Raw genomic sequence first — 22,283 nt, 5'->3', positions numbered from 1 at the left:
TTTTTAATAACCAGATATCAGAGCAAATGATATTCCCTCCATTTCCAATCCCATGATAAGCTGACTACTTGGTCAGGCCACATAAAGATGTGTGTGCCTTATATTTCCTTGTAGATTGTATGCCCTGATAGACAAGAACTTTGATTTCATTCATTCATGGAACATTTTGTGTCAAGCACAGTATTAAAAATCTTTGTATCCCCTATGGTGCACACATGTCACAGGAGACAATGAGGGATAAACATTTCTGCAACATGTATTATTTGCTAGAAAGTGTAGGTGGTGATATAGATATGTCATTCTACTTAATCCCTTTAATATTCTCTAGAAGGAGTTTCATTATACCCACTTTATAGCTAGGGAGACTGAGACTCAAGGAAGTTAAACCATCTACCCAGGGCATAGGGAGAAGAACCTGAAGAATTTAAACCTGACCTTATCAGAGTCCACCTATGCTTTTATCCATGACAGGGCCCTGTCTCCCCTTCTATTGGGGGACACTCAGTAATTTGTGTTCAGTAAAGTCCCTGGCTTGACCTTTAATGAGTCCATGTCATTCCTTTAAGTCATGGATCTGATATTACTTCCTTTGCTTCCAGGGTCTAGAATATTTATATATTTGGTCCCAAAGGAAACAGATTATGAAAACCCATCCAATAGGATTATAATCAGCACACATAATCATCACCACTGTTTCAGGAGGAGCAGCATATTTAAAAGGCAATAGTTAGACATTTTTTGTTTGTTTTCCAATAAATGGACAGTTTGAGCTCTTTTCTTTTTTTCTCTTCCAGAGTTTTCACCCTCACACATTATGAAACATTTGAAAAAAATGTCACAAAAGAGAAACAGGAGAAACAAGGGTCAGGGAAATTCACTGATGGGAGCTTCTAGTGAAAACTGGTTTGTTGGATTGATTTTTTTACTTTTTCCTAGGTGTAGAGGTGGGTTTATTAAGTGAAAGTAGGAAGAAGCATCTTTGTCTATTACCAAACCCAGGTAGGACAGCTTTCTTAGGCAGAGAGGAGGAGCTTAATGAATAATAATAATTTACATTTGTAACTTTGTTTTTTCCTAATTTAAAGTTTTATGTTCCACATCTCATCTGGTCAGAATGAGGCAGAGCTGGAAATTTGGTTATTTAGATGAAATCATTCAAACAGCTGTTGTCTTTGTATCTGTTAATCCTCTAATTATTTGGTACAGAGGTGTCAAAAGACTGCTGTGGATAGGTTATAATAACACCATGTGATTAGTGTTGTCAAGGACGTGTGGATAAATCTACGTTCAAATGCTAATATTGTTTTTTCAGAAGTGGGCAAGAAATTCGGAACTTTGGGTATCCCAAGCCATAAGGAAAGTCTAACTTTTACTCTGGAACCGCCTATCCTTATTTACTCCTGTAAAACCTTGTATGAGCATATTCATGTTTGTATCCATCAGTCAAACAAACATGAATGTAAAGAGGACCCAATCAACTGCTCCTGTGGAAGGTAAGAGTCATGTGAGAGAATCCCATCCTCACGTTCCCTTAAGTCTCACAGTCCACTGAAATCAGCGTGTCTTACCTCGACTATGTCCTATTTCCCAATATTCTGCCAAGGTTGGCATTTATGTTTGAGTTTTGACAGAACTATGCATAGCTGTGTTTCCATGATTTAAATGTTAGTAGATTCCAGGGTCTTAAGTCACACTGACTGAATCAGAATTTCTGGGGATCAGGCTAAGAAATCAGCATTCAGCAAGCTCCCCAGATGATTCTTATACACATCATGGTTTGGGGTATACTGTGTCAGTCAAGTCCACGCTTTATTTTACGATTGCCTGTGTTATCATCTATTTAAACCAATGTTGATTGACTGCCTCTAGGCAGGCGCTACTATGCTACACATTAATGTGCAACATCAACACTACTCAAGCATCCGCCAAATGTTGAAATGATACAAATTCCACAATTCCATTCTGAAATGAAAACCTTTTATACACTAGAAATGATGCCAATCTGGCAGCATGCAGCCTCTGAGCTTCACTGTGGCAAACACAGCACACGTTCCTCTCCTCCACCCGCCCTGGAGTCACCATCACACAGCAAATCAAATTGGATTCTAACCATTTTAATTTTCCACCATGCTCTGGAAATGGCATCATTTGCTATCCTGGTTAAAGGAGATGGTGCTCCTGATTAAAATAATTACGTTTTGGGAGCTTGGCCAAATGAAAATAAAGTGTGGAAGATGGTCCTCTAGAGATTTAGAAGTGTGTTGAAGAGAATAAGCACCCAGGGTATGAAGGCAGAGGGTGATTATGAGTAAAGGGAAAAATTAGGTAAAGGGACACTTGCACTGAATACCACAGAAGTTTTGCCAGACCAGACCTATTTTAGAGAAGGATGATTTCCCAAGAGATGAATATTTATCCACAGGTTGTTGGAAATTGCAAAGAGACCAGCAGCCTTATTTTATTTCCTCTCATCCTAACTAGGTACCATGCCAGAAAAATCTATCAGCTAATCAATACCTATTTAATCTTCACCTAGTAGTTGCCTATTATTTAAAAAGTGTGTGTATGCTTGTATTTTCTATTCACCTCAGCAACCCTAATAGCTAACATGGGTCTTTAAACATAGCAGGTGTTTGATTGCTATTTAAGGACAGAAGGAGTATAGAGAAATATAAGGTTCTTCATTTTTCTTAAGTTGTTTAAACCAAAGATGATCATCTATTAAAGATATGTAGAGTTTTCAGGTCTTGTACAGGTGACAGCTTCTATACTAATGCTACTACCACTGCTACCCTTAATTTGTCCAGCAATTTCAGAAAGGGATGTATTTCATAAGTGAATTTTCCAAATGATAGATGGGGATTTTTTTTTAGTCATGTAATTTTAAGAAAAAATAAGTACGGTAATTTTTTTTTTTATGTTACCATTTATTTCTGTTGTCTTTTATTTCTTTCAGCAATGTTTTATACTTTTTATTGTACAAGTCTTTACCACCTTGTTTAAGTTAATTGCTGAGTATTTTATTCCTTTTGATGATATTGTAAATGGAATTGTTTTTATAATTTCATTTTCAGATAGTTCATTGTGTATAGAAATGCAACTGATTTTTGTGTGTTAACTTTGTATCCTTCTACTTTGCTGAATTCATTTATTAGCTCCAGTAGCTTTTTTTTTTTTTTTACAGTATGCGGGCCTCTCACTGTTGTGGTCTCTCCCGTTGCGAACCACAGGCTCCGGACGCGCAGGCTCAACGGCCATGGTTCACGGGTCCAGCCACTCTGCGGCATGTGGGATCCTCCCGGACCGGGGCACAAACCCGTGTCCCCTGCATCGGCAGGCGGACTCTCAACCACTGCGCCACCAGGGAAGCCCTGGTAATATTTTTGATGGCGATTTTCAACTGTCCCAGGCTTTCTTTAGTAGAATATGGCTCAAAATATTCTGGGAATTACTGTGGGCAAGAACTGTATGTGCCAGGGTTTGCTTAAATATGTAGAGCCACTGTAACTATTTTCACTTATTAAAATCATTTTCCTTTTGGTGGCGGTTGTGTAGGGGGCTTGGCAGGAATGTGGGGAGAATTTTAAAATAAAAAAGTGCCTATTGAGATGAGAGGAAAAGGAGAGAGTAAATGGAAGAGTGCAGAGGATTTTCAAAGTGATCTTAAAAAGATAACAAATAGGGCTTCCCTGGTGGCACAGTGGTTGAGAGTCCACCTGCCAATGCAGGGGACACGGGTTCGTGCCCCAGTCCAGGAAGATCCCACATGCCGCGGAGCGGCTGGGCCCGTGAACCATGGCCGCTGAGCCTGCTTGTCCGGAGCCTGTGCTCCGCAACGGGAGAGGCCACAACAGTGAGAGGCCCACGTACCGCATAAAAAAAAAAAAAGTTAACAAATAAAAGGAACCAAATCAAAGTACACTTGAGCTTGAAACTATAACTGCTCACAGGACTTTCCTAAACATACATCTCAGTAGCGTTGTTTTTGGTTGAGTTATAAACTTGTATGTTTTATAGGTTCTGGTATATTTCAATGGGAGGTCATCTTGGGAGGTCATTTTGAGAAGAGGTCCTAGAAGGCATTTTGTGTGTCTGTTTATTTATCACACGTCCACCTTTCTCTCTTAGCAAGGCAACAGAGACTGGTAGGTATGCTGCCATATCCATTCTTCCTCTTTCAATACCAATGTCATTTGGGGGGGAGTATAGTCACCAGCATAAAGATTGTATTTCCAATGCTTCTTTGCAGTAAGGTAAAGTCATGTGACTAAATTCTGGTCAAGGGTATATGAGTAGGAGTGATGTGTGTCCTTTAAAAGAATGACCACCCCTTTGCTTCTTCTGTACTGTGGCTTCTATGGGAACATGGTGATGAGAGATCCAGGATCAGGCAGGGAAGTTCAGCATCTTGGGGATAGTAGAGCAATGAGAAAGAAGAAGCCTGAACTAAAATAACTTTGGATAACTATGTGAGAGACGCAAATGTATCTCATGCTCAGAACATTGTTATTTTCACTTTATTTCAGCAGTCAAGTGTGCTTTCTAAGTAATAGAATCCAAGCATCAGGACAGCCATGACTAATGCCTTACCTCTGTATCCTCTGTGGCTAGCCCTATGCCTGACACAGTAGTGCTTGAATAGTTGAGACAGAGAGCTCGGTACGCAGACAGGATCATCCTCAGTGATATACCTACTAAGTGCAGCTGCCATATGTCTCTGATCAAATACTGAATATATTCTGCCTTTCTGGGGCCAATAAGGAGAACATTCTTTGCTTCTGATGACAATTTCCTACTTTGTTCTTCTGGTAGTTCTGTCTTTCTTCAACCCACTTGTGAAATTTTACTCTCTAATTTGTCTTAAAAGTTAATAAACAAAACGTGCTGGAGTTACACCTAAAGGGTCAATGGGGAATCTTCTACAAGTTAAGAACATGCCTTTGTGAATCTTCACAGACCAGAGGTTTTCCAGATTGTCCCTGGATTCTGGATTCTTAATAGGATTTAGAGTTAAAATCTATTTACATGTGGTTCTAGTAAAATACAATTATATATTTAATGTTTATTAATAATATTAACAATTATATATTTAATGTATATTAATAATATAATGTTATTATATTATATAATAATATAATATATTATATTATTATTATATAATATATTATAATATAATATATTATATTATATTATATATATAATATATATATAATATAATATATATATTATATATATTATATATATATTATATATATAATATATATATATATAAATATAATATATTTATAATATATATAATATATATATTATATTATATATATTATATATATAATAATATAATATATATATTATATTATAATATATATAATATAATATATAATATATATAATATAATATATATAATATATAATTTATATATTGTATAATATATATAATATAATATATTATATATATAATATTATATATAATATAATATATATATATTATATTATATATAATATATTATATATAATATAATATATTATATTATTATTATATAATATATTATATTATATAATAATATAATGTTTATTATATTATTAATAATATACTATTAATATATAACAAAATATTTATATATAATATTGTATATAACATTAATATATAATATCATTATTTATATTAATATTACTTTATAGTATATTAATATAAAATATATTTAATATGTGTCAAATATACAATTATATATTAAATATATAATTATAATATATAATATAATATGATATATATTACATACATAATAATATATGTACTATATAACATATAATAATATTATTATATGTTATAATATACATTATATAATTATTACATTATATATTATAACATTATATTACATATTATATATAAATATATCATTATAATATATATAATTATATATAATGTATATTTATAATATATGAATATATATTTAATTATCACACAATGTATAGTATAATCTACAGAATAATTTATAATGTATAATGCACACATTACACACTATATATTATGTATATGTTAAACTCACAAGCAATATTGTATTCAGAATTTCCTAAATGGGTAGCTACTCTGGCTTTCTTTGAAGAAACAGGAGCTTCCTTACAAATATCCAGTATCCTGAATACCAATGTGAGGCAGTACCTTTGTCTTTGAAATGACACCATATCTGAAACTTGACCTCACCTAAAGCTCACAACACTAAAAACTGAAGTTCTGCTTTTTCAATATAGCATCCCAAGCTTTCTTTAGACTGTATTTTCCAAAAGTTTTGTTTTCCACTAAAACTCTATTCTGTCCTTGGTGTCTATGGTTGGGTTGGCCTGAAATTAAAAAAAAAATAAAAAGAATTAGAGATGATGTCCAAACACAGTGGAAAAACATTTTGTGTTGCCCTTGAAGGCAGGAGTAGGGGGCAGAGGTGGTCAATAAAATTGATATCTTGATGTGTGACACCCCTTCCTCGCCAGCATTTCAGAACTGGGATCTGATCTGAGAAAAAGTGCCAATTACTTGTGGTTTTCCATCAAAATCTGTAGTTCCAGGTTTCACTCTCCTCAAAAAGGAAATTGGAGAGATCAGATTGCTAAGTGCATATTGGAATATTTAAAGATGTTTAATGAGATTTGTAGGAAGAGCCAACTTTTATTCAAACCTTCCATAAGTATGAGTATAAAAATAAGATTTTAATCTAAACATAAAAGCATAAAAACTTTATAGTTTTCTATTACTTACTTTTATTTATTTTTTAATTGAAGTATAGTTGATTTACAATATTATTATTTCAGGTGTACAGCATTGTAAGTATTTTTATAGATTATACTCCATTTAAAGTTATTATACAATATTGGCTATATTCCCTGTGCTGTACAACATATCCCTGTATGTTATTTATTTTATACATAGTAGTTTGTACCACTTAATCCTTACCCTTATCTTGTCTTTCTGTGTCTGACTTATTTCATTAAGCATAATACCCTCTAGGTTCATCCATGTTGTTGCAAATGGCAGAATTTCATTCCTTTTTATGTCTGAGTAATGTTCCTTTATATATATATATATATATATATATATATATATATATATATATATATATCACAACTTTTTTATCCCTTCATCTGTTGAACACTTAGGTTGCTTCCATATCTTGGCTATTGTAAATAATGCTGTTATGAACATTGGTGTGCATGTATCTTTACAAATTACTGTTTTCATTTTCCTTGGATATATACCCAGGAGTGGAACTGCTGGATCATATGGTAGTTCTATTTTTAGTTTAGTTTTTTTTTGCAGTATGCGGGCCTCTCACTGTTGTGGCCTCTCCCATTGAGGAGCACAGGCTCCGGATGCACAGGCTCAGTGGCCATGGCTCATGGGCCCAGCCGCTCTGCGGCATGTGGGGTCTTCCCAGACCAGGGCATGAACCTGTGTCCCCTGCATCGGCAGGCAGACTCTCAACCACTGCACCACCAGGGAAGCCCTATTTTTAGTTTTTTAAGGAACCTCCATACTGTTCTCCACAGTGGTTGCACAAATTTGCATTCACACCAAGAGTGTACTAGGGTTCCCTTTTCTCCACATCCTCACCAATACTTGTTATTTATAGTCTTTTTGTTGGTGGCCATTCTGACACATGTGAGGTGATATCTCATTGTGGTTTTGATTTGCACTTCTCTGATATTAATGATGTTGAGCATCTTTTCATGTGCTTCTGGCCATCTGTATGTCTTCCTTGGAAAAATTTCTATTCATATCTTTTGCTCATTTTTAATCATTTTTTGTTTGTTTATATTAAGTTGTAAGATCTGTTTGTATATTTTGGTTATTAACCCCTTAACAGTCATATTATTTGCAAATATTTTCTCCAATTCTGTAAGTTGTCTTTTCATTTTGTCACTTGCTTCCTTTGCTGTGCAAAAGCTTTTAAGTTTAATTAGGCCCCATTTATTTAGTTTCTTTTTGTTTCCTTTGTCTTAGGAGAAAGTAAATGGAATATTGCTACGATTTAGGTCAAGGCATGTTCTGCCTGTATTTTCTTCTAGGAGTTTTACGGTTTCCAGTCTTACATTTAGGTCTTTAATCCATTTTGAGTTTATTTTCATATATGATGTGAGAAAGTGTTTTAATTTCATTCTTTTACATGTACATATTTTCCGAAGACCACTTATTGAAGTGACTGCCTTTTCTCCATTGTATATTCTTGCTTCCTTTGTCATTAATTAGTTGATCATAAGTGCATGGTTTTATTTCTGAGCTTTCTATTCTATTCCATTGATCTAGGTGTCTGTTTTTGTGCCAATACCATACTGTTTTGATGAGTGTAGCTGTGTAGTATAGTCTGAAGTAGGAAGCATAATATCTATAGTTTTGTTGTTTAGAAACAAAAAGATATCCTATGTTCATGGATTAGAAGATTTAATATTGTTAAAATGTCCATACTACCAAATGCAATGTAAGATTTAATGCAATCCCTATCAAAATACCTATGACATTTTTCACAGAACTAGAACAAATAATACTAAAATTTGTATGGAACCACAAAGACCCCAAAGAGCCAAAGCAATCTTGCATAAAAAACCTGTTTTTAAAGTCCATTTAATTATAATATACTGTACATCAATTGTTTAAACCAACAATAAACTTGAATAGTTATGTCTAGGTATAAAAACAAAACTCAAGTATCCACAAGACATCACACTATCACTATCATTCTCAGTTCAACCCTGCAGGTAATTGAGAGACAATGGAAGGTGGATACAAGTTCCCTCACTCCCAATAGAAAGTAATGCTACAAACCCAATGGGGACCCAATGTCAGGCACAGAAAGGAGGTAGGTAAACTGCACAAAGCTACCCACTTTGGCCCAAACCTTTTTTTTCTTGCCTACCAGTGTTGGCCACACACATAACTGACAACTATACGAAAGTTGGTTTGAGAGCAAAGTGAGAAGGGATAAAACTGGAAATAAGAAGCATTATTAGAATGTCATCGAGGTAGGAACACAGCAGAAACTCTTGGTAGCCAACCCAGCAACTCTTCCTCCCACACACCCCTCATAAAACCTATATTTGGTACAATATAAGCAAATAAAGAGCACTCTGGATTATGCCGCTTGGTTATAAATTCTGGTAGCTGTGTCATCTTGTCCAAAACCCTTAAACTTTCTAAGATTTAGTTTTCACTTTTGTAAAATGGAGATAATGCTATGTTCCAAATACAGTTGTTGTGAGGATTAAATGAGGTACTTCCAAGAAAATTATATTACGTGGCATGCTCAAGTTAAGCTACCATTATTATTATTGTTGTTATTATTATTTGGCTCATGTAGTCACCCTACATCAGCCTCAAAGGAGGTGGGTCCTAGAAGGAAAGTAATGTAACTGGTCTAAACTGATCAGTGTAATTCAATTTCTTTTTTAGTAATTGTTTTAGATAGAGATGTATTATTCAATTCTGGCCAATAAGATGTAAAAGGATATCAGGCCAGGGAATTAAAATGAGTTGCAAGGAAGACATTCTTCTGCTAACAGATGTTATTCTTTCTGCTGAGCCTTCTACAAACATCAGGGGATTGTGCGTGTGAGGCTTGAGGAAAACAGCGAACAGTGGAAAGAAACTTGTCTGTACTGGTGCTAAGTAAAACAATCCTAGAACTTTCCAAATATAAAACGTTTTGTAAATGAGATAAATCTTTTTATTTTATAAACAATTTTGCACTAACCTTTCTGTTACTTGTGACTGTTATAATTAATACAAAATAAGAAGAGCTTGAACGAAAGCAGATACAGACAAGGGAAAGGAGGTGGTTTTGAGAACATTAAGGATATAGAATATAAGGGACCCAGGGACCATTTGGATGTTGAGGGCAAGGACAGAGGGAGAGTGCCTGTTGGTGCCACCTTGATGAGTCTTATAGGAGAAAGGGAACTTGCAATGAAAAGGGATGATTGACTTGGGAAGGGAAGAAAGAAGGATCCTCTAGGGGGACTAATGTGCAGTAACAGTAAGAAGAAAAGCAGTAGAGAACACTTTCCTGCAAATCAGGAGAAAGATTTTCAAAGAAATCAGAACAGAATCAGATGCCACAGAAAACTCAAGTTGGATAAGGACTAAGAAATATTTGTTCTATTTAGCAATGACTTGGCCCCAAATTTCCCTGAAAAGTGCTAAAAGGAGGAGCCATTTTGCAGTGGATGAAGGAGGAAGCTGAGGGTCAAAGGCTGGAGGATGGGAAATCTGGGTGCAAAGGTTTGAAGAGAGATGGAGTCATATTAATCTTCCTATCTTCGGCACAGCAGTTGGCATATCATGTGTGCACAAGAGATATTTGCTGGAGGGATGAACAGAGAGATGGATGGACAGACAAAGGATATTAAGTCCTCTTGTTGAATTGAGAAGACTTAAGCTTTGTAGGCTGAAAGAGTCAACTTTATATAAGGTAAATCCACTAGTTTTCTATCCCAGGTCTTATACAAAGGTATATAATAAACTAAAATTTCTCTCCAAAGTTTGTTCTCTTTAAGAAGAAGTTGCAAGATGGAAGTTCCCTGAGCAGAGATAGACTGCAATTATTGACCCATACAGTGTTTTTAACTTTTCAAATTAATTTGCCAACATTTAAAAATCAAGAGGTTTAACATAAAAGTCTGGATTTCTGGGCTCGTTTGGAAAATCAGAAGTCCTGGCAGAACTGGGCCCACATTCCTACAAACCAGTTTCTCACAAAGGATAGACTTGGCCTTCCAAATACTCTTCCCATCCTCTCCCACTCACCACATCACCTTCAGGCACCGAGGTCAAACATCAGCAACGAGGACAAAAAAAAAAAAAAATTGGAACCTGGATACACTCTGGCTTTTGTTTGTTTGTTTTCATTTTTTGTAATTTTTGTACATGAATTAAAAGGAAAGTAACTATTTCTTTTACTTTACTATCTATCAAAATTGGGAAACCAAAGAAAATCAGGAGGTTATGTGGTTTAAAAAACAAACAAACAAACAAACAAAAAAACAGAAGACGGCCTGTTCCTTTGTTAAGTAAAGTTATTTGAAATTTGGAAATAAGACAGAAGGATGCCTGATACACTTTCAAGGTCATATTAAAGCACTGGTTAACATACCCATCCATTACTTAATTTAATTCTCTAAAAGACGATTTAATTATCTAGGGGATTAATTATTTCTTTAAGGGATTTATCTTTATTTGACTTGCTCTTTGCTATTGATTAGGACCACAATAACATGTTAACGTGCAGATTTTTTGCTCAGCAGAGATAAAAATGATTTCTGACTCCAAAAGTTATAATTGTATTGCCCTATAAGATATTAACCAGTGTTGTCTCTAACAAAGCAAACTTATTTTATCATGGTTTCCTGACTAACTGTGTAAATCTGTGTTCCTTAAGGGGTCTTTGAACCGACTTCACTACTCTGCTGGCTCCCTCATTAATGACTTATCTAAACCTTTAACGTGTTTGTTCTATATTTGTATGCAAGTCACCAGTTTAACTTTATGAAAAATTGTAATTTGACATCTTTGAGAAAGAACTTTTCCTAAATATTTCTTGTTACAGAAATTGGGTCTTTCTAGAAATAACACTTTCATTTGTATTAGCTAGTTGGCCTCTATAGACAGCTTTATTTGTGACCTCTATGAAAATGAACACACACACACGAAGCTGGGTACCTTTTTAAGCAGTTATTTCTACTTAATCTCAGTGTGAATGAAGGCCATAGGGATTTTGCAAGGAAATTTGCTACTTTAAAAAAGGCCTGAGGCAGAAGAAATTTCAAATATAAGTTATGCTAGCCAAGACATGGAAACAACCTAAGTGTCCATCGACAAATAAATGGATAAAGAAGATGTGGCATTATATAATAAATAAATAAATATATATATATATATATATAGTGGAATATATATATAATATATATCATATAATGGAATATTACTCATCCACAAAAAAGAATGAAATAATGCCATCTGCAGCAACATGGATGGACCTAGAGATTATCATACTAAGTGAAGTCAGACAGAGAAAGACAAATATCATACAATATCACTTCTATGTGGAATCTAAAAAATAAATAAAGAATACAAATGTACTTATTTACAAAACAGAAAAAGACCCACAGACATAGAAAATAAACTTATCGTTACCAAAGGGGAAAAGAGGGGGGGCATAAATTAGGAGTTTGGGATTAACAGATATACACTACTATATATAAATTAGAAAATCAACAAGGACCTGCTATATAGCACAGGGAACTATACTCAATATCTTATAATAACCTATCAGGGAAAAGAATCTGAAAAAGAATATATATACACATATATATATATTCAATATATATATAAAACTGAATCACTGTGCAGTACACCTGAAACTAACATGATGTTATAAATAAACTATACTTCAACTAAAGAAAAGAAAAAAAATGTTATGCTGGCTATTGCCCAGTTCACAGTTCTGTCCACAAGGCACCCTGCTCCACACTCTGTTGGACTGAACACAGTACATGTGTTATCATTACAATTTAGTGTTCAGACAATGATGCCTCAAGCTGGACTCTGTCCCAGGTGCAGAAGTGAAAGAAGCCATTTCTGTAGTTTCTCTGTAGTCAGGTAAAACCACATTAAAAAGAAACTATACATAAATAATAGAGGATTCACCACAGTTGTCAACTGCTGAGCAATTCTGGCTTAGAGACCTCAGCATGAATGCCAATATTTAAGTGATGATTTGGGAATCCACTGCCACCGTAAACAAAGAGTCACACTCCTGTTTAAAAATAAGGTAGTGGCAAGGAAACTATGTGTAGTATCCTTACTGTATGGAATCCCAGGAAGCTATTTTACAAATGCAGATCCAGTACAGCCACATCAATGCCAGTACCTGACTTAATAATAAACAGCAATGTGATTTACGACCCTCTTGTGCTAGGTAATCTCCTTGTACCTCCAATCCTCAGGATGCATTCTTTGCCTTTGTGCCCTTGGAAGCTGCCCCCGTCAGACAGCATCACCCAGATTCCCATGTCTGCTGGCCAATGGAAACACCAGCAGAAAGTTGAAAGGAAAAGGGGGTTAAGGATATTTCATTCTGGCTTCCTCTCTACTTTGATAGACCTACCCATGGTTGAGTTTCTTAACTGAAACCAGCATTTATCTGCTAGCCCTCTTTCACTGCCCCAGCTTCACCTCCCCTTCAGCTCCAGTAGTTATGGGCCCCTAATTTACGAGTGTCTGGGTGTCTTCATATCACATGTTGGTATCTCCGATCTTGTTGTCACCACTGTATGCAGCTCCTTCAGTAAATCCTCTTCATTTTGACAGAGCTGAAGGCAGATCATGCAGTATTATATGTGATAGAAAAAGTCCGCTTAATGTATTAATTTATAAACTCAATCATAGGAGCCTTCAAGTTGCAAACTTTCAAAGACGCAAACGTGTGTTCGCATGTCCAATCACGTAAGTTAGTTCACCTGTCAGGCGTACATTGTCGTGTGTGCATCCTCTATAAGTGGTTGTGCTTTTGTGTACTTTACTGTACAGTACTGTATAGAGTATAGTAGTAGAGTACCTTTATTTCAAGTTAGACCTGCAAGAGGACGACTTCAATGAACTCCTTGCTGTGCAACACGAGGAGCTGACTAATGAAGACCTGATAGAATTGGAGGCCCAGAGAAAGGACAAAGAGGGACAAGAGGAAGAAGAAGTAACTGAAGAACCGAAGAGAGTCATGATGCAGGAAGTGGCACGGGGACTTTCTTTATTTGAGGAGGCACTGTTAGTTTTTGAGGCACAGGACCCGAACGTAGAACGGTACACGAAGGTTGCAGCAGACATTCAGAATGCAATCCAGTGCTACCGTGTCATCTATGATGAAAAAAAAGAACTACTACCCAGACATCACTGGATTGTTTTTTCAAGAGGGTAGATAGAATTGAATCCAGTAAGGAATCAGATCCTGTGCCATCAACGTCAGGTGTGAGTGAAACTGCAGCTTGCCTTCTGTCTCCTATTGCTGAGGATCCTTCAGATCTACCATCTTCCACCTCCTCTCCCTCCTCCAGTCAGCAACTCTCCTTGCCTGTTCGCTTGATGCCAGCCCCTGTGTGCCAGCTGTTGTACTATACTGCTGTACTTTTCAAGGTACTGTACTGTAAGATTAAAAATGTGTTCTTTATATTTTGTGTTTGTTTTATATGTATTCTGTGAAAAGCATTATAAACCTATTACAGTATAGTATTATATAGCCAACTGTGTTAGTTGGGTACCTAGGGTAACTTTGTTGGACTTACGAACAAATTGGACTTATGAACGTGCTTTGGAACGGAACTCATTCATATGTAGGGTACTTACTGTAATATTATAAGCTCAACTGGAAATAATCTGATGATTTAGAAAACAGTAACAACAACCAAAGCACCATATGGGTCCAGCTAGTTATTTGACGTATTAGTTACCTGTACACAATTGAATAGGTTCTATTTTCATCATTATTGATATAATTTGTGTTTTGAATTTTATCCTGCCAGCAACAGCTCTTATATGAGATGTTACTGATCCCCACTTATACTTTAAGATATCCAAATTGGAATAATAACTTTATGTCATCTTGCTTGCATTGGAAGGGCATTTACAATACTTGAGCTGATGAGATAGCCTTTTCTTTCCTAAAATCCAGAAACATAAAGGAAGAGATACTCATTTTATAGAAACAGAAATTGAGGCAGGGAGGGGTTAGGAATCCTCACGGCCATGGACTGAAAATTAAAGCTAGAATCTAGTGGTCCCATGTCTATTCACCTTCCCCCATTGCTGGCCATAGTCTAAATGTGATTATTTTGTTTGTATTCAGTCTCCTAAATGGCCAAGAAATAGGAATGATGGAGTAGTGGACAGAGTGAGAGATTATTTCTTCAAACTTTATTTACATTTTTTGTACCCTGGATTTATTTAGATGATATGATACAATGTGTGATGCAGCTTATAAATGAGCAATTCTGTTCAGAAGTGTTTTTATTCTCACTTACTTGAGAAAATGACAGTTGTCCATATCAAATGAAACTTTATTTTAAATGTTGATGGGTTTTTGGAGGAGTCCAAGCCCTTTCTCCAAACTCTGCACTCTTGTGCACATTACCAGGACACCTGTCGGCATCACCACTGAGCAGAGACCCTTCCCCTCTCTCCTCAGTGCCATTGGAAAGTTTTAAGTTTCTTTTTCTACCCTAGGACACTTTAAGGGCCATGAAAATCATGACAAGTCAGCAATGGACTAATAGTGCTTTGGGAGAAAATATACATATTATCAGATTTTCATACAAATCTAAGTTCTCCAAAAATAAAATTACCCCAAAATTAGTAATTTGCATTGCGTTTTATTTTATTTTATCTTTTAATTTTTTTGTGGTACGCGGGCCTCTCACTGCCATGGCCTCTCCTGTTGTGGAGCACATGCTCCGGACGCGAAGGCTCAGCAGCCATGGCTCACAGGCCCAGCCGCTCCGCGGCATGTGGGATCTTCCTGGACCGGGGCACGAACCCTTGTCCCCTGCATCGGCAGGCGGACTCTCAACCAGTGAGCCACAAGGGAAGTCCTCGCATTGGGTTTTAAGAGGAACAAAAGGGTTGAGACCACATAAAACTTTACATTCTATCTTTTCCTTTTTTTTTTAAATGGAAGGACATTGACCCCAAGTTACACGAAACCAATTATTTCTAACATTTGGAAAGGAAACACGGGCTATTTTGGCAACTCCATTTGCTACCAGATGAAATCTCAGAGGATGTGGAGCAGTAACCTACAATTCGAGCTACCATTTTCCAAGTGTCAAGGCCAAACCCACAAAGACTCACTGTTTTCTGGGTCCAGCACCTGTTGTGTAGGTAGCGGGAACCAAACCTGGGAAGAGTGAAGTGTTAAATTTTCCCTTCACCTGGGAAAACCAGAGGCCTGCCTGCCTGAAAAGAGCCATTTGAAAGTCCATGGATTCTCAAAGTGAAAAGTATCGTGAAAGGTGAGAGGGTAGCATAGCATGTATTACTAATAGTTACTTTATTCATTACAAAGCCAGTCTGTTTCTAAGCATTTGTATACCTTAAAGCTTTGTTCTGATTTTTACACTACTCACTTTATTATACAGTATACATTCTTCCATTTTTAAAGAATTAATAATTATCAAATTATATTACTCTATTCTTATTATAAATCATCCATAATGCCAACCCTCACTCATTCACCCAATATTTAGAGTACCTACTCTCTGTCATATGACAGACACTATTCAAAGCACAGGAGATGCATCACCAGATTTAGATAGAATAAACATAACCTGCCTTTAACAGAATTTATATTCTAGAAAGGGGAGTTATTCACCCCCCTCCCACACACCACTCCATAAATATATGTATGTGTTTAATGTTTAACTATATATATATATATAGCATAATATAATTTCATAGTGTTCAATTAAGTGGAAAGTACTAAGAAAAAGCTAAAGTAGAAGACACTAAGAGTGACTGGATATGGAGAGAAGAAGCAGGTGCAGTCCTAAATAGGAGGATAGACCTCCTCAACAAAGTTTTAGTCAATTCAGGCTGTTATAACAAAAACACCACACATGGCTTAAAAAACAAAGCTATATTTCTCACGGTTCTGGAGGCTGGAAAGTCCAAGATCAAGGAGCAGAGACCCAGTGTCTGGCTGTGTCCTCACATGGCCAAGAAGGAGCTCATCTCTCTTCTCACAAGGGCGTTGACCCCATTCGTGGATGTTCCACCTTCATGACTCAATTACCGCAAAAGACCCAGACTCCAAATATCATCAAATTAGGGGTTTAGGCTTCAATGTAAATATGGGGGGACATGCATATTCAGTCCATAGCAAAGGGGTATTTGAGTCAAGCTTGCAGGAGGTGAGGGGTTGCATAGAGCAGCTACACACGGGGAGAGGGTCCAGGCAGTGGGACCTGCTGTTACAAAGATGTCAAGTTGAGAGCTGGAGGAGTAACTAGCATGCTGGTGTAACTGGGGAGCAAGGGTGAGTGAGGGGGGATAGTAGGGATTGGGATGGGGGGGTGAGAGGTGGCAGGTTATGAAGCTATTTGTAGACCACTGCAAAGAACACTGCAACTAGAAGACAACTGCAAACATTCTGGTATTTTTCCTCCCGACTTTTTTCTACGTTTGCACATCTAAGAACAATTTATAATGGTTTGATAAAACATTAAACATATTAGAGATACTCTTGAAACAGGAGGGAAAGGGGCAGGGCACAACCTTTAAAAGAATGACAGAACCATAGGACATGACAAAAACTGGTTAAAGCCAATTAGGTTCAAGATGGCAGAAGATATGACTTCCAGTAGACTTTGAGCCTCATTATACGCTCACTGCAATACATTAGCATCTAAATAACATACCCACAGGAGCCATGACAGTTCTGAGGCCAACCATAAAAGGCCAAGAAGTGGGCAGTGGCCCAGTTCCTGGAAATCTCTGCCCCTTCCCCCATATAATTGGAATAATCCTCCTACTCATTAGCCTATGAAATTATCCAGCTCATAAAAACTAACCACGCCGTATTTCAAGGCACTCTCTCACCTTCTGAGGTAGTCCACACTCTGTCTGTGGAGTGTGTTTCTCTCTAAATAAATCCACTCCTTACTTATCACTTCATCCTGAATTATTTGCAACAAAGCAAGAACCTTAAATTCACCAGGAACACTCTGTCCTATCAATTAATGATACTTTAAAATTACTTCTCCATGATATGAAAAACATTCTCTACCAACACATTTAAGGACTGTACAGTATTCTATGTATCCTTCCAATGGCTGGGCTTAAGAAAACAGATTTTGCTCCTGGCATGTTCCTGGAATAATGATACAATGAGTTCATACATAATGTCCAAACACTCCCTAGTTATGTTTGTTTCATGCTTTGAGGAAACCAGGAAAAAAACTGAAAAATTAAAAAAAAACTTTACTTGGGCATTATTGATCTTTTCAATGTGGGTCTTCTACTTTTCCAGGAAACAAACAAAAAAGAGGGCCCCCTGGGGGAATAACTCAATGTGCAATCCTTTAGCTAGATCTGGGGCCACCAGTTCTGCCCCTGTGAATCAAGTATTTCAATGCATTTCTTGGGTGAAAACTGAAATCCTTCATGTTATTATCTTAGTAAAGAACACAGAACTAAAGCAGTTTAATAAAGGTAACCCTTGCTCTTCTGGCTTGTGTATCACAACCAGAAAAAAAAATGTCCCAAGAGGCAATGTTATTGTATGGTGACAGCTATCAAAATTCATGGATATTTACCTACAAGGATGTATTCAGCCTTTCACAGCTGTGGATGGAACCTTAAAAACTCAAACCTAAATCTTGGACAAATTCCTTAAACTCAATATTGTGCTGTGAACAATAAGAGAATGGCATTCACTAACTTGGCTGACACCATCGGGCCCTGATCTATGATACATCCAGAAATAGCAAACATTGTTCCAAGAAACCTTGATTTTTTTCCAAAGAAAAGAGAAAGAAAGAAAGGAAGATAGAAAGGAAGGAAGGAAAGTGTCATTTATATGGATATTTGAGAGGAAAGAGTTTTTAAAGCTTTGTTTTACTTTTAAATAAAATGTATAGAAGTGTATTCTGACATAAGAACAGCTGGCAAATTTAACATGATAATGTAAACATCTGTTCCTCTTCGTATGTCGAAATTAGCACATCAGATGGTAGTTTAAAAGTTCAGATTGGTCTTAAAATAGTGCTCTGAAGTAAATGACAAAATCAGGAAGAGAGAATGAAGGAAAGGGGCAAATAAATCCTTGAACTGTGCCCCCAACACTCTTTAATGCTGTATCCCATTCCTTTGCCAATCATCTTAAATTCAGTTGCATTTTAATAGCTGCTTTAACGTAATGGGAAATTTCCTTTCGATTCTCTTTCCACAGGGCGGTGCAAAATTGATATAGGGCCGACGTTGCTTGACATGCAATTCTCCAGCCCCTTCTGAAATTCTGCTGAACTTTCTCTTTACAGCAAATAAAGCGGGTAAACTCAATGGCCATGGAATTGGCACTATTAAATTCAGGGACATAAAATAAGGCACTAGAGGAGATAACTTCCCTCTCACAAAGACCTTTAAAAAAAGTGCACCTCCCTAAGCTATTACCTTAGCAGTTGGAGTACAAGCAAATTTGAGGGTGGCAGTAATGGTTCTTTTCACCTGAGAAGTCCACCACCAGCAAAAGAGAAGACATTGCTAATAGGCCCACAGAAGGGTGCCATTATTCTGAATCTGATATGATCTGAAGGACACACGTGTTCATGATAAATGTAGTTCTTATGACAACTGATTGGACCCCTTCAATTCAGATATACGAATCTGAAATCCTCATCTAAATATCCTCATTTGGAGGAAAACAATTTGGTTTCGTTGTTGTTGCTTTCCTTTTTCCCTTAGTGTTTAATGGATTAATGCCTTTGTGGGTGGTGAGAAAAAGGAGTATTAAAATTTAGGAAGGAGGAAGCAGAAGCTTGAGTCTGGCACCTCAGACCACGTGCCATCCTGACATGCTAGGAATACACAACAGGTCCCAGTGAGATTTGAACTAGCAACCCTACCATGTGATCCAGCAATTCTGCTCCTGGGCATATATCCAGAAAAAACAAACACACTAATTTGAAAAGATACATGCACCCCAATGTTCATAGCAGCACTATTTACAATAGCCAAGACATGGAAACAACCTAAATGTCCGTCAACTAAAGATTGGATTAAGAAGATGTGGCATACATATGGTTTATCACCAAGTGTTTGAAGAAGAAATGAGACATCAGAAGAGAGGAGCTGGTGAGTGAGCCAAGGAGGCTGGGTGGCTGGCATATCTGGCACAGCCTGTGGGATCTGAGGAATCCCATTCACAGACAGCCTGCTACTTGACTCTGTTGAGTGAAGTGATTCTGAAGATGACTGAACCCACCTTTGAATGTCCAGAAGCTCTCTGTCTCTCCAGCCAGGCTTCTGGTGGTGGGAAAGGAAGGCAGCATGTGGCCTGGAAGGAGTCTGCCAATGTTGTTTCTACTCTTTTTATTTAATATTTTATTGAAGTATAGTTCATTTACAATGCTGTGTTAATTTCTGCTGTACAGCAAAGAAATTCAGTTACACATACACATACACACACACACACACACATACATATATTCTTTTTCATATGCTTTTCCATCAAGGTTATCACAATATTGAATAGAGTTCCCTGTGCTAAACAGTAGGACCTTGTCATTTATCCATCCTATATATACTCGTTTGCATCTGCTAATCCCAAACTCCCAGTCCATCCCTCCCCCACCCCCCTTCTCCTTGGCAACCACAAATCTGTTCTCTATGTCTGTGAGTCTGTTTCTGTTTCTTAGATAAGTTCATTTGTGTTGTATTTTAGATTCCACGTATAAGGGATGTCATATGGTATTTGTCTTTCTCTTTCTGACTTACTTCACTTAATATGAGAATCTCTAGGTCTATCCATGGTGCTTCAAATGTTGCTTCTGTTATTAATCTGACCTCCTCTGTAGGTCGGCACTACAGCCAAACCACATTAGAAAGGAAGAGAATATATCGGTATCAAGATGGTTTATTGAGATACCAAATTGTATTTATCTTTCCCTCCCTGTTCTAAGCCGATGACAATGCCTCCATGCTCCCAGTCTGAGGAGTGATGGCATCACAAGGAAGAAAGCACAAGCTGCTTAAAACAACTTCCTTACTGGTTTTTCTCCAATATTGCAACTCATAGCCATGAGGGACTATTTAAATTTCAATGTAAATTAATTAAAATGAAATATTCAGTCCCTGTTTGGCACTAACCATATTTTAAGGAATCAATAGCCACATGTAGCCGATGGCTACAATGTTGGACACGGCAGGATAGAACATTTCCACCATTGCAGAATGGTCCACTGGTAACACTGGGAGGGCAGACACAGAAACAACAGGAGAGAGGAGATGTCCATCCATAGGAAAAGGTGGGTGTCTCATACTGGCTGAATGATGGCTTGGGGAACAGGACATCCTCAGAGGGAAAGGCCCCTGATGGAGTGAGGATGGCCAGACCCTGGGCCTCAGCACTTCCAGAGGTCACTCCCAGATGAAGGACTCACTGTTGAAGATGTGCAGGCCTTATGCCAGGTTTCTGGAAGGATATGGCTTTTCTTTCTTCTCCTTCTTCTTCTCCTCCTCCTTCTTCTTTTAATTAGGGGAGGGCTTTGTCTTTTTTTTAATTGAAAGAAGGCTTTTCAGATCTATCCATCAAATTACTCGTTAACTTTGCTCACTTAAGATAAGCCTCACTGAAGTTGCCAGAAAAAAAAAGTCAGTATTGAATAAATGGAGAGATAACATTGGATTCAAAATCAGGGCATCCAGCCTACGAAATACCTGATCAGTATTTCTCAAAAATATCAAGGTCATCAAAACCAAGGAAAGTCTGAGAAACTGTCACAGATAAGAGGAACCTTAAGGAAACATGACAAGTAAATGTAACATGGGATTCTGGATGGGACCCCGAAGCAAAAGACATTAGGTAGAAACTAAGGAAATCTAAATAAACTATGGACTTTTGTTAATGACAATGTATCAATATGGGTTCATAACAAATGTAGCATGCTAACATAGGATATTAATAATAGGGGAAACTGAATACAGGGTATATGGGAACTCCCCATTTTAATCTTCTCAATGTTTTTTCTGAAAATCTAAAACTATGCTAAAAAGTAAAGACTATTAAAAAATCATGTATTCATAATTGCCCAAACTTGGAAGCAACCAAGATGTCCTTCATTAGGTGAATGGGTAAACAAACTGTGATACATCCATAAAAGTAGAATACTATTCAGCACTAAAAAGAAATGTCCTACCAAGTCATGAAAAGACATGGTGGAAACTTAAGTGCATATTACCAAATAAAAGAGGTCAATCTGAAAACGCTACATACTGTATGATTCCTGAATGTGTGGGGCAGGAGGTATTAAGGAAATATTTGTCCTTTCCTCTCAGTTTTGCTATAAACCTAAAGCTGTTTCAGAAAAAATACTCTTAAAAAACAACAAGGCATCTGAGTTGAATAAGCACAACCACCACTGAGTAGATGCATGGCTGTGAGGCTTAGATTCATCAACCTTCCTGAGATGTGATTTGCTCATGCAAAGACATAGTTGAAAGGAACAAAATTTACTTTCTCACAAAGTTCAAACGTTTCATGA

The 22,283-nt window shown here is 36.8% G+C and overlaps 1 protein-coding gene across 2 annotated transcripts in view; it reads right to left on the bottom strand.

The window, feature by feature from the left end:
• The window catches only part of CNTNAP5 (contactin associated protein family member 5), an 876,608-nt gene that overhangs the window by 174,010 nt on the left and 680,315 nt on the right, over nt 1-22,283 (bottom strand). The gene's annotated exons all lie outside the window — the stretch shown is intronic.

Source organism: Phocoena sinus, chromosome 7 (genome assembly GCF_008692025.1).
Source record: "Phocoena sinus isolate mPhoSin1 chromosome 7, mPhoSin1.pri, whole genome shotgun sequence".
Taxonomy (NCBI): Eukaryota; Metazoa; Chordata; class Mammalia; order Artiodactyla; family Phocoenidae; genus Phocoena; species Phocoena sinus.
The sequence above is the reverse complement of the archived record's forward strand: the minus strand, read 5'-3'. Positions and strand labels throughout refer to the sequence as shown.